This window comes from Rhinichthys klamathensis, unplaced genomic scaffold (assembly GCF_029890125.1).
Source record: "Rhinichthys klamathensis goyatoka isolate OS25496 unplaced genomic scaffold, OSU_Roscu_1.1 h1tg000362l_1, whole genome shotgun sequence".
In the NCBI taxonomy this organism is placed as follows: Eukaryota; Metazoa; Chordata; class Actinopteri; order Cypriniformes; family Leuciscidae; genus Rhinichthys; species Rhinichthys klamathensis.
In genome coordinates, this window is record NW_026606871.1 from 37108 (window position 1) to 50508 (window position 13401).

At 38.3% G+C, this 13401-nt stretch overlaps 1 protein-coding gene across 1 annotated transcript in view; it reads right to left on the reverse strand.

Annotated features, from left to right (window-relative positions):
- pacsin3 (protein kinase C and casein kinase substrate in neurons 3) overlaps positions 1-12950 on the reverse strand; it is a 49199-nt gene extending 36249 nt beyond the window's left edge. Inside the window, 2 exon segments of the mRNA XM_056233198.1 lie at positions 1639-1704; positions 12552-12950. The gene's annotated coding sequence lies outside the window, so the exon portion shown is untranslated.
- Between the last annotated feature and the right edge of the window lie 451 nt (positions 12951-13401).

Below are 13401 nucleotides of genomic sequence, written 5' to 3' on the forward strand. Positions count from 1 at the left end.
GTTTTGAATCTAGCTATGGCAAGCAGATAGTTTTGACCACTGGCAGAATAAGTTTTGTTTAATATAATTATTTTGGATTATTTTTAACTTAAAAAAGCTACGGACTGCAGCTTTAAAAAATAATAAAAAACAGACAACAGCAGTTATATTAGGTTGCTGTCTAGGGATGCACGATATTATCGTCACAACACGTAAAAGTGTACAGATGACCCCATAATAAACACTATGGGGAATATGACGATATGCCTTGCCGATATGGTAACGTGTTGATATGCGCCTGCAACAACTCGTGTGCAAGGAGGGCTATAAGATCACATCAGCAGTGTCATTCTTGAAGTGAACTTTTGCATGTATGGTTATTATATTCACCACAAGTTTTTGATTGCTGCTTTGAATTTGTGAATGCGACTACAGAAGGACACATCCATTGTGTGATAGCCATCAACAATCACTCTCTACTCTCTAGCGCGTGCACTGTAAAAATGATCAATAACTTACGACAACATATGTTTTTACATTGCTTTAACTCATCAAAATAAGTTAAGGTTAGTTTTTAGGTTTTTTTTTTTTTGCTTGACAGTATCCTTCACTTTCATTGTATGGAAAAGAGCAACATGAACATCTACAAAACATTTTCATGTTCAACAGGGGAGCGAAACAAATCAAAAAGATCTTAACAAAAAGTGTTTATAATGGGGTCAACTGTACACTTTTACAGTGGCATTGGAAATACATTCGCTCTGTAACAGCCCTCGAAAAGTAGGGGAGTGGGTGGCAGCACATTTGCAATCAATTAGAAGGGCATTTACCCTAGTTGTTAGATGTGGCTTTACAAATACGACCGTTTGTATGACTCTCAAACAGATCTCTGACACACACCTTCGCAAACAGCATAAATGCATGTCAGCCTCACAGGAAGAAAACCTTTGAGTCGTGGGACAAGGCAGCAAATAAATGACAAATACTGGATAACCTGCAACCACAGACTGACCCACGAAACAATGGCTTTCGTCTGAGCAGAATGAGGCCATGGGAAGGAGGGGTGGAAGCTCTCATAAGCCCTGTTGGAAACTCGCAGTCATTAATCTGATTAATGTATAAGACAACAGAGCGTCTACAATATTTCAACTCCAAAAATGCCCATTAATCCATGCAAACTCTTTCCAACAAGGGCATTCTTTCCAACAGGATCTTTCTCCTCTGCAAACAACATGGATAGAAAATAAATCAGCAAGGCCAGCTTATTCCCTTAGGGAAAACATGCAATCCAAATGGTCTCAAATTGTAAAGACATTACTGACCTATATTTCAGCCATGCTGATTAATCACATAATATTTTGCCATTTTGAGATTAGCGCATTGGAATAATACAGTAACGCTAGTGCCCACTTTGGTCAATGAAGGGGGATTTTGCTATTGTGCTAGTTCAAAAATCTACCCAACATATAAAGATTTGAGTAAGTCTTGTGTAAAATAGTTTGTCAAAAATGTGTCTTATTAATATTAATTATTGGAAAAACCCATACTGTGGACGCCCACTAAAAAAGATGCACAATAATTCACACATGGCATAGAAAAGAAATGCAGCGTAACATTTGCAAAACAAGATAGATGCAAAGTGTAAAATGAGGAACTTACCAAAAGCAAAGGAGAATGTTATAAATTAGTGTTGCTTTGCCCAAGGACACGGCCTCTTCGGTGGCCCTGTGAGAGGAAGGAGATGTTAGGGTTTTGTCAGGTTTTAGTAAGCCAGAGAAGATGTAAGCAGCTGAAAGAGTCTCCGGGTCCACTTAAGACGACAGGACAGTAAAGAAAGCAGAAGGTTAATATAAACCCGGGCACTCAAAGGTGGCACATTCTGATATGAAGAGTGAAATGCCACACATTGAAGACCTGAAGAGGCAATCATGAGGACGCTGGAAAACGCCTCGGCTATGTGCTACTGGCCCCAAACCTGACCTAGTCGAAAAAGTCAACACCTTATGTGAGGAATGTCCCGGGTTCAATACGAGTTAAGCTCTATGGAGAGCATCTGGCATGATTACCTCAGAAAAATATATAGTAATGCACTTGCAATAAACAACTTAAAAGGTTAGTTCACCTAAAAATAAAAATTATCCCATAATTTACTCACCCTCAAGCCATCCTAGGCGTGTAAGACTTTCTTTTTTTTAGCCAAAGACAATCTGAGTTATATTTAAAAGTATCCTGCCTCTTCCAAGCTTTGTAATGGGAGTGAATGGTACCACAGATTTTGAAGCCCAAAAAAGCGCATCCATCCATCATAAAAGTGATCCATAGGGGGTTAATAAAGGCCTTCTGAAGTGAAGAGATGGGTTTTTGTAAGAAAAATATCAATAATTATATCTTTACGAGCTATATTCACTAGTTACAGCCGTCCGTGAGTCTAGTTCCGGTGGAAGAGCATTACATGACGTAATGACGAACGCGGAAGTCCAGAGGATCGAGCAAAACAAAAAAACATTATTTTTCTTACAAAAACGCTTCGCTTCGTAAAACTCCAATTGTGTTTGACTGAAATTAAAAAGTCATATACACCTAGGATGGCTTGAGGGCGAGTAAATCATGGATAATTTTCATTTTTGGGTGAACTATTTAAATACGTCATTACCAAAAAGAGAAAAATTCACCCACACATAACCAGATGCATCTAGAATAGTGTTCTCACTACTTTGGTGGTGAATTTTTACCACTTTATACTATAAATTAAAATAACTGAAAGATTAATATAACTGCTTTACCAACAATACACTAGGCCAAATCAATCTTTTTGGTGGTGAACAACAGTTTACAACAAATGTGATCTATAAAACAATTATTTTAGACACTGAAAAACCTAACATATTTGGGAACATTTAGAAATGGTGCTACATGTTGTATATAATATATTTTGATCAATTTAATTTGATTATAGCAATTCATATTTATCCATATTCAACTACACCGCACAACATGAGCTGAAAACATTACACTTCTTCCACTGTAGAGCACAAGCTCCCTCTCCAAAAAGAAGCCGAGTTTGTAATGTGACATCACCCATGACATAGATCACATTCCTGCTGTCAGGTTCAGGCACGCTGGTCTAATTAGACCCCGAGCAAACGACCGCTCACCTCATCAGGCCCTCGCCTGCCTCGAACACTCCCACTAAACCAAAGTAAACTAAACTGCTCGCCCCAGCCGGATAGCTCAGATCTAGCAGATTCACATTCTTCATTGGACGAATAAAGCAGGACTGGGTAATTGCTGCTGTTCTTCAAAATATTAAGAGCCAAAATGTTGCATGAAATGATTGGACTGTGAAACCTAACAGATTTGGGAGCACTGGCTAAATGTGAAAGGCCCACTGTTACAGCTCATGACACATGTGGACACGTGGATTATTTCACCGGCGGGAACCATGCCTAATTTCATTAATGAGTGACTGACAAAAGCAAGCCGATGGAACTGAACGTTCTTCTTGAGGCTCGTTTCAGAAAGTCAGTGAAAAAACGATATAGGCTTTATATACAATATCTAAACAGAAGGTGGCCGATATAATTCTTTGAGACATTTTAAACAATATTTACACAAAAAATAACAGCATTTACTATGTATTGACAATTTGTGATTGGCAGCTATGGAATTTTTTTCTTACTCCTGGTATTAAGACGCGTTTTGATCGATCGGATCACAAGTAGACGAGGGAGACCCATTACCGTTTACACCTGGTGTTTTAATCCGTCTCTTTTGACCACTTTCAACCACTTCTGTCCTGATTTCTTTTAGGGATGGGCACAGTACTCGATCACTCGAGTACTCGAACGTGACAGCGACGATCGATCATAGAAACGATGATCTGAGTTAAAAAAAAAATTCTTTTTTTTTTCTGATTGGTTATAACAGCATTTTGGGTGGGACATTGAGCTCTGATTGGTTAGCGTTACCAGAGCGCGGTCCAAAGTCCAAACTGAAAAACAGAGAAAATGGCTTCAAAGTCACGTAGTGATGTCTGGCTTCACTTCGACAAAATAGACGAAAAAACAGTTCAGTGCGAAATGTGCTGCGCCAAGCTGTCACACAAATCTACCACAAGTAAGTACAATGCGTTATCACTTAGTATTTGTACATAAAATGTCTTCCGATACCACCAATGACGCAACTCAGACGAGCATCGCATCTTTTACCGTCAGACAGAAATGCACCGCAGCCAGAGGTGAAAAGATGACACAACTAATCACCGAAATGATAGCGAAAGATTTGCTGCCCATTCGTTTCGTCGAAGGAGAAGGGTTTAAAGATTTGATGAATTATGTTGAGCCCCACTATAACGTCCCATCGCGCAAGACGGTCACGAGACGAATAGAAGCTCTATATGAAAAGACTGCTTCTTCACTGAAAGACAGACTGTCAAAGACAGCGAGGATGGCTATCACTACGGACGCATGGAAATCGCCGACCACTGAATCCTATATAACACTAACTTGCCATTACATTGCGGAATGGGAAATACATAGTGCAGTGTTAGAGACGCGCAGTTTCAACGAACGACATACCGCTGTGATATCCTTTAAATTGTATTCAGAATTCATTAATCATGTGTTTTTCAGTAATTTAAGTCAGTTTTACTCTGACTTAAAGGTGCTCTATGTAACTTTTAGCGGCCTCTAGTGGTGATGTTTCAGATTGCAACCAAATTTTACAAGAGCGCTCGTGCTCGAACTCATAGACAATACCATCTATTACGCAAATATCTCGGCGAATACTTGACGGATTCGGCGAGCACCGAGCTCGTTGGGACCATCTAGTCGAGCTGAAAAGAACCATATAAGTTCCATAGTTTTTGGTGGTGTTTTCGCGGAGATATTAGCAGAAAACCATCGGGCGTGCTGCAAAATTGCGGACCCCGGTGACGTCACGATCTTAGAAGAAAATCGCTCGTATCTCTGGAACACAAAGACCCAGAGAGCTCAAATTCGGGGGAGGAGGTCCCAGGGGAACCCTTGCCCGAACGCTAGAGTGGCGGGCCTCGGGGACGCCCCCTACTGGATCGCCGTTCGCTGGGACCCCCGATTTCGAACGGCTATAACTCGGGGAGCCGGGCGAGTTGGACCTCGGGGGTGGGCTCGTTCGAAAGGCCCCGTCCAGCACTACGAACGATTAGAGTCTTGGGAATATTGATCAAAGATTGACTGCGATATAAGCCGAAAAACGTGCGCCTTTAACCGGACGTAACTCCCTGACCGTCTACAATAGACTGTATATAAGGAGAGAGGCTCGGGAGCGCGCATGCACGTCACATCCGTTGGATTTCGCGGTAAATCTGACCCGGAGACTTCACATAGAAATAGGAATACTGGCCTTCAGAGGTAATAGCAAAACTCGACAAGTGGATCATTTTAATGTGTGATTACAACCCCTTCACACACAGGCAATAAAAAAAGGATTCATTTTAGTAGAAAAGCACCTTTAAGTGTAATTTTAGCCAATATACTGTAAAAATAACATTTTGTTCTATCAGAAAGTGCTAATGTAAGCCAAAATATTTCTAAAATATTCAATTGATATCATTGTCTCCATGATGGACATGCCTCTATGCCATTATGCTACCGTGTTAGTGTGGGGCTATTTTGAGCCTTGTTAGTGGTATTAACAAGCGATTTTTATTTGTCATTGATCTATGCCCAATATACTAGCGTTATACTAGCTTTATAGGCTAAACTGTTTTTAGAGATAAAACTATTTACATTCGATAATCATGAAAACAAATCTCAGATAACAGTTGACTAGGTAACAATGTGTAATTAGACCAAAGGTTCATTTTGCGCCAGAGTTCTCCTTTAAGGACAGCTCAATATAGCCCTGCTCTCAGAGGCTCAGCGCACTCGGTGTAGGCATGAAGAAAACAAAGGCATTTTTGTTCTCCTCCACCCAATGTCCTCCAGCACCACACACCACAACAGAGATAGTTTCCTACGTTTGCCCCAGTGAGTTTAATCTAAAGCCGGGTTCACGTTCACACTGTACAATTTTGGCCGCCTGAGAAAAATTGAGAATCCAAAAAAGATTCTTCTGATCCTTGGGTCAAATTCTGAAGTCTTTGATCGCTATTTTTAACAAACAACCGATTATTGAACACTGCGATTTAGTGTTGTCAAAAATATCGATTTTTCGATAAATATCGATACTGAAATATCTGAACGGTACCAATACTAATTTCCAGAAGTATCGATACTAGCCGAGCGGTCACTTTCACTTCTCTCCAAAGGTGCGTTGACAAACACCACACGTGACGCACTCGTCTCATTCGCTCTGGTTAAATAGCAAAAATGCAGTGAATTTGAAAGATGGCGAGGGCGGCGCCCCCGCGACCGGCTTTGGTTGATTGATAAAGAACACGGACGCGGACACGCGTAAAAAAACACTCCGCGAGCGGGCATGTCGGAGTCGGAGAATAGCGCGGACACGCGCTACACACCGCGAGCGGGCTGCGGGCACCCAAAAGATTGTTTGCTAAAACAATCCACTGCTAAAAAAATCCTAAAGGAAACACTGTAACTCTTCTCGTTTTAACTTCTCTGAAACATTAACCAAGATGGTAGTATTGTTGTTGATATGAGTCTGTGTTGTCTCGTTTTTTCACAGTAATTCTTAAAGTTAACATAATCTGACTGAGGAATCTTAGACAAGTAAATATTGTAACTGTGGTCAAATGTAAATTAACTTGTGCCTATTTAACTTTATTAAAAAATTATTTAATTCTGCAATTTGCCTTCATTAGCGATTATCATTAATTTGATTACACAGATATTAATTAAACTAAACAGCTAGACAACGGCATCTCTGAATTCAATAATGAAATGCCTTTAACTGAAAATTGAACGTTTAATCTTATTATTATACAATACTGACACTCGATCCTCCAATTTGATACTGTTAAGTGCTTTTTTGTTACAGTATATTTTAATCTTTGATAACAGTAGGTAATAAAAATACATCATGTTAGCTCTGGTCCAATTAAAAAATATTAACAAATAGAACTCAGGACATTTTTGTTCATGTAAAATATACCTCATTGTCATGTTCTAGACTTGTTATAACCTATAGCTTTAAATAAAAAAAATACCCCCTTAATATTGTGGCAGTTTTTCTCTCTGTGGTATCGAAAATGGTATTGAATATCGATATTTTTCAAGGTATCGAAGTTAGAAATTCTAGTATCGTGACAACACTACTGCGATTATATTTTACCTCAACTTCTGTGACTTCTCCTATGACGATTGTCAAATCAAAAACCAACACCGGCTCCACACACTTTCCATTTTTCTTTTCACGATAAGCCATGATCAAAATGAACACTAGATGTTTTAAATTTTGTTTTCTACTGCTAGCCACTAGGGGTATCACAATATATCGCAAAAAGGCAATATGTATCGTGATAATATATAATGTGGATAGTTCACTCAAAATCAAAAATTACTGTGTGAGAAAAAAGTTGAGAGTTTTAGTGTCAGTACTACATATATAATGTTGAATATAACGTATAATAATGCAATGGGGGAATATACAAATGTCTGATGTTACCAGTAAAAAGTGGCCTACATTATTTTAAATATATCTAGTCAATGACAGTGAAAGCACATTCGTTAGGGGTGTAACGATACCTTTATGTCACGATTCGATACATATCGCGATACTGAACTCACGATACGATATTATTGCGATACTCCAAGATATATGGTAAAAGGTTAACAAAAAATGTTCTGTTGATTAAAATGCTAAATTTGGTATTTCATTCTGGGTGTAAATGAATAGTCTTGGACTTTGCTGAAACCTTAAGCACAGGACAATAGAGACACCAGAATAACAATATTCATAATTCTGAAGCTGAAAATACAGAATTATTTAAGACGAATATGCTTTCACTGTCACTGACTAGATTTATTTAAAATAATGTCGGCCACTTTTTACTGGTAACATCGGACATTTGGCATTATCAGGACCCACAAATATTCCCCCATTGCATTATTATACATTATATACAACATTATAGTAGTTTAATGTAGTTCTGACATTAAAACTCTGTAAACTTACATTTTTTCTTGGACAATAATTTTCATTTTGGGTTAACTATACCCAATACGATATATTGTGACACGATATATTGTTACACCCCTAATATTCGTCTAAAATAATTCTGTATTTTCAGCTTCAAAATCATGAATATTGTTATTCTGGTGTCTCTATTGTAGGGCTGGGGGAAAAAATCGATTTGAATTAAAAATCGAGTTGGTAGGTCAAATCGATTCATATTTTCAAAAAATCGATTTTTTTAGTTTTGTTTTTCTCCCCATGGCCCATTATAAATAATTTGGATGTTTAACAATCTTTGTTGCACACTGCACAGTGACTTTTCAGTTAGAGAAAGAGTTTGCCTTTTGCAATTTTGTTTATGTTGATGCACTTTAATTAAATACAATAAATATATATTTTAAAAATATATTTAGAGTGTGCAGTTATTTTGTTTTAAATGGAAGGGGGATCGAATCGAAAATAGAGTTTTTTTGTAAAAAAAAAAAAAGATTTTTTTTAGAAAAAAAAAGGAAAAAGAAATTCGCCCAGCTCTACTCTATTGTCCTATGCATTGGGTTTCCAGCACTAAATTCAAGCCTACTCATTTACACACACAATGTAATATCAAATTTAGCATTTTAATCAACAGTGTATCGCAATAATATCGTATCGTGAGTTCAGTATTGTGATATGTATCGAATTGTGCCATGAGGGTTTTGTTACACCCCAACTAGCCACCATCTCTATCCCACATCTAAATGCAGCTCACCATCACTGAACACATCACGGATTGATGATATAAAACTCTGGATGGGTCTTCTTGTAAATCGTACAGTGTGCACGACGGCTCAAAGGGTTAATTCACCCAAAAATAAAGAAATATCCCATAATTTACACACCCTCAACTCAAGCCATCAAGTGAATATGACATTCTTCTTTCAGCCAAACACAATTGAAGCTTATAAATAATATCCTGGCCCTTACAAGCTTTCTAAAGGCATTGAACCATGTCCGAATTTTTTAAGCTCCAAAAAGTGCATCCATCCATCACAATAGTAATCCATGCGGCTCCAGGGGGTTAATAAAGGCCTTCTGAAGCGAAGCCATGGGTTTTTGTAAGAAACAAATATTTATAAACTATAATTACTGGCTTCCGGCAACGGCCGTACACGTGTTCACGAGAGAGTCGAGTTCAGGAGTAATACTGACCCGCTGAATTACGCATGACATTAGCCTAGGCCAGGGGTCGGCAACCCAAAAAAAATGTTGAAAGAGCCATATTGGACCCAAAAAAAAAAAAAAAAAAAAAAATCTGTCTGGAGCCGCAAAAAATTAAAAGCTTTATATAAGCCTTATAATGAAGGCAACACATGCTGTAAGTGTTATATTAGCTTTATTAGTATCAAAATGATAAGTAGGCTATACATTAGAGCTTATATCGGGCCCAAAAAAAATCAAGCCCGGCCCGGCACATTAAACGTAATTATGAGCCCGAGCCCGATTTTAACCCGACCATTTTTTAATGCGTGGGTCGTTATGACTGACGTTCTCAACTTTCTTTCTCCCGCCCGCAACATGTTTTGTCCCGCTCCCGCCCGCAAATAGACTTTTTTCTGTACCTCCAAATACTTTCAAGTTAGCCTACGTGTCGCCACCATACATCCTCCTGATAAATTATTTGTTATTAAAGCATTAAAACACAAATCACTGTTAATTTAACATAAAAGCAAGCAGTTTACTGCGTGCATGGTTTGGTTTGGCATGACTGAATGCGCAAAGTGCGCTCTCTTAATAATTCCTAAAAAGCTGACAGTTCATCGCGATCTCACACATCTCTGTTATTATCAATGAAGCTGACTGCACAATGAATCTTTCATAATATCCACACTTTGTTCTTTATAATTAGAGGATTTGCCAGCATACAGAATTCAGCACTGAACAAAAAAGTCCGTTTTGAGCGGTGAGGGGAGTCTATCTTAAATGCTTCTGATTGGCCATTGCGTTCAAGAAATCAACACATATGTCTGTGATTGGCTACATCGCTCAACGCTGCAAACATGTTATGAATAGAAATTCTGGCCTGTAAATCGTTTCCGTTTTGTTTTAGTAGAGTGAGTGCATTACCACATGCGCCCGCGCCCGCGCCCGGCCATCAAATCTAGTCCCGCGCCGCACTCTATTGCGTTGGGAGTCCTCAGCTATCTTTCTCTTTTTCCCCTTGGGATCCATGGCCCATGACACACCCGCCGGTTTGTTTGTTTGTTTGTCAGCCACCGGTCTGGCATCACGCCGATCTGATGCCGATCTGATGTCACAGTCTATGACGTAAATTCTTCGTTGACAGAAATGTTGAAATTAAATATTTATTATACACATTTTTACAACGTTGAAAAACTTTGAGAATGTTTGTCATGTTTTTCCTCCTACAGAAATTATATTAAACCAAAAAATATTTTTTCCATTTTCAAATTTTTGAAAAAGCTCCAGGGAGCCACTAGGGCGGCGCTTAAGAGCCGCGGGTTGCCGACCCATGGCCTAGGCGTAGCGTAAGCTTAGGTGAGAATTGACGAGCGCGAAAACACAGAGGATAGAGCAAAACAAAACGCCGGTCACGGATAAGAAGTCTAAAACGTTTTAAAGAGAAATGTCGAAGGATTTCGATATAATAGAAGAGGAGCTACGTCATACTTCACATGTCGGGTCAGAGGTCACCGTTCCGCCGGAACTCGTCTCTCTAGTGATTATAGTTTATAAAGATTTAAATGTGGATATTTTTCTTGCAAACCCCATTTTTTGGAGTTTGAAAAACTCGGGCACTATTCAACGCCATTATAAAGCTTGGAAGAGCCAGGAGGATGTTATTTAATAATATAACTCCGATTGTGTTTGGCTGAAAAAAGAAAGTCATACACCTAGGATGGCTTGAGGATGTGTAAATTATGGGATAATTTTAATTTTGGGTAAACTATTCTGGCTTTAAGATCAGTGGGCATCCATGAAGGTTCTCCATGATTGAATAAAGCAATAAAATACAACATAAGGGATAAAAATGAATGGGAACACAACAAAGAAAGCTGAATCAGATCACCTGAGCACTTGCGGATCTGCAATTCAACTCTCTTCTCTAAAAGTGCAGAACCCCAATTACTAAAGAGCACGAAGCCTTTGGCCCTCATTCAAAACTAAACTCACAGGCTAATCTCTGATTTAACTGTTACTGCACTTTGACATTTTGCAAATACTTTTTATCGAAAGCAACCTGCGCCGTGATCATTCCTCATGCAGTTAAACTGCCAGGCGCTCCAACATCCTTCATCTGAGATACAGAAGGAAATAAAAATGAGGATTCGTTTTGAGGATTGAAGGAGAAGTAGCTGAATTGCTAAAATGCTAGGCTATATTGAGAAAAATATTCGAACAGGCTATTCCAAATCATCTGCAATCTGGTGTGAGAAGACAAAACAAACGATTTCTCCTGAACCTTGATCCTGTTTGACACTGACAGGCACAAACAGTAAATCCCAATATAAAAGATTATATTCAGAACGTAATTCTGTGGGTGTTTCTTCAACTTTTGAAGTCCCACTTTTATGTGCAATGGGTTGGTTTTTTATTAAAATTAACAATTTAAACTTTTCCGCTTTTAGTACATCGATCAATATTGTGTAACGAACCCTTAAAAAAGTAGCCTAAGTGTTTGCACTTTTAGTAAATTTGAGTTCTCAACAGAAAATGCTAAATAATGGCAACATGATTTTTAAAGATTTTAGCCAACTTTTGAAGTCCAATGGGTTGGTTTTGATACTAAAAAAGTCAATATTTATTGTGAAAATGATATCAATATAACTTTTGCGCCATTTCCAACACAAACAACAATTTTCTAACCCAATGTTTTTCTATGAAAGTGTTGAATGCAAAGTTTACCAAGAGACAGTGAACAGCATTGGTTGAGATATAACGTTACACGTGATGTTAAAAAATGGGAAAATAGTGGGAAATATTATTTAACTGTATTGTATTCAGAACATATAAAATACTAGCATCTACTGTGTAACCACTGTTAATAGAGAAATTAAACTAACAAAAAGGGTGTTTTAAGAGCTTATTTTAAAAAAAACCAACAGGCCCAAATTGGCCCATATTTAAAAAGACACCCATTTTATTCACAATACATGTAATATCAGCAGTCTGCAGACTTTTCCACTTTCTTCAAATAGCAAAAGACTGAAGCCTCATCACATTTCAAGGCGTTTGTAAATTGTATGACTTCAATGTCAAAGGAAACGGATGTTGGACAAACTTCGACTGGAACACAACACATTTTCCGCTAGATAAATACGTTACAAAACTTGTTGCTGGCTTGTTTATCGTGCCTTTGAGCCTTATATTCTGGATTGAAACCCTTAACAAGCATAGCTCATGGCTTAATCGCCATAGTGATACCACAGTAACCTATTGAAATATCGAAATCCACTTACTCGTTGTTGTTTTGATCTTCTCCAGTTATGCACTCGATGTCCCGCGTCGTCAAACTCTCCTAGAGTTCCTCCTCACTGTGAATGTGATGTGAAGCTGTTTATCTCCGGTACATTTACATGCAGACTGCGTTCAAGAGCGAGAAAAACGCCATGTGAATAAAAGTTGACACCGCTCGCTCAGACTCCTTCCCTTTCTTCTGCCATGGCAACCGAGCGGCGAAATAATATCTCCCATAAACATTTACCAGGAGACAGGATCATGGAGAAACACTTCCAACAGGTTGTTTTTAGCAAACAGGGCCATCATCAACATTAACTCATAACGTTTATTCCAGCAATAGCACTGAGCAGGCGTGTATGAGAGTCTTCACGGATGAAATTAGATGCTGGGGCTTCGCATTATGCCCATTGATCCAATTACACGGGTTAACCCTTTCAGGTTCAAAGTACAACAAACGGCGGAATATTTTAGTGCTTGCACACTTGTAGGGTTTTATATACTTGTTTCTTCTACGTTAAGTAAATACTGCTTATTACAATTCGATTATTAAAGTACTAAGGATAGAAATAATATTTGAGATGTGTACAGTCACTTAGTGATAATAAGTGCAACAGCGCCCTCTGTAGACCGAGAAGAGGATATTTGTTCTCAACTGAACTAACTGACCTGTGATGACGCGTTGTAACGGTTAATCCTGTAAAGTTTTTTTATATTTTAATTTTTTTAATGTTTGTACATTTATAACACTATACTTTGTATTATATGACATTTGCATCAAATTACAAGAAAAAAAATAAAAACGAGTTAATTTACGTTGCCGTGTACACGAAAAATGCAAAGGAAAAACGT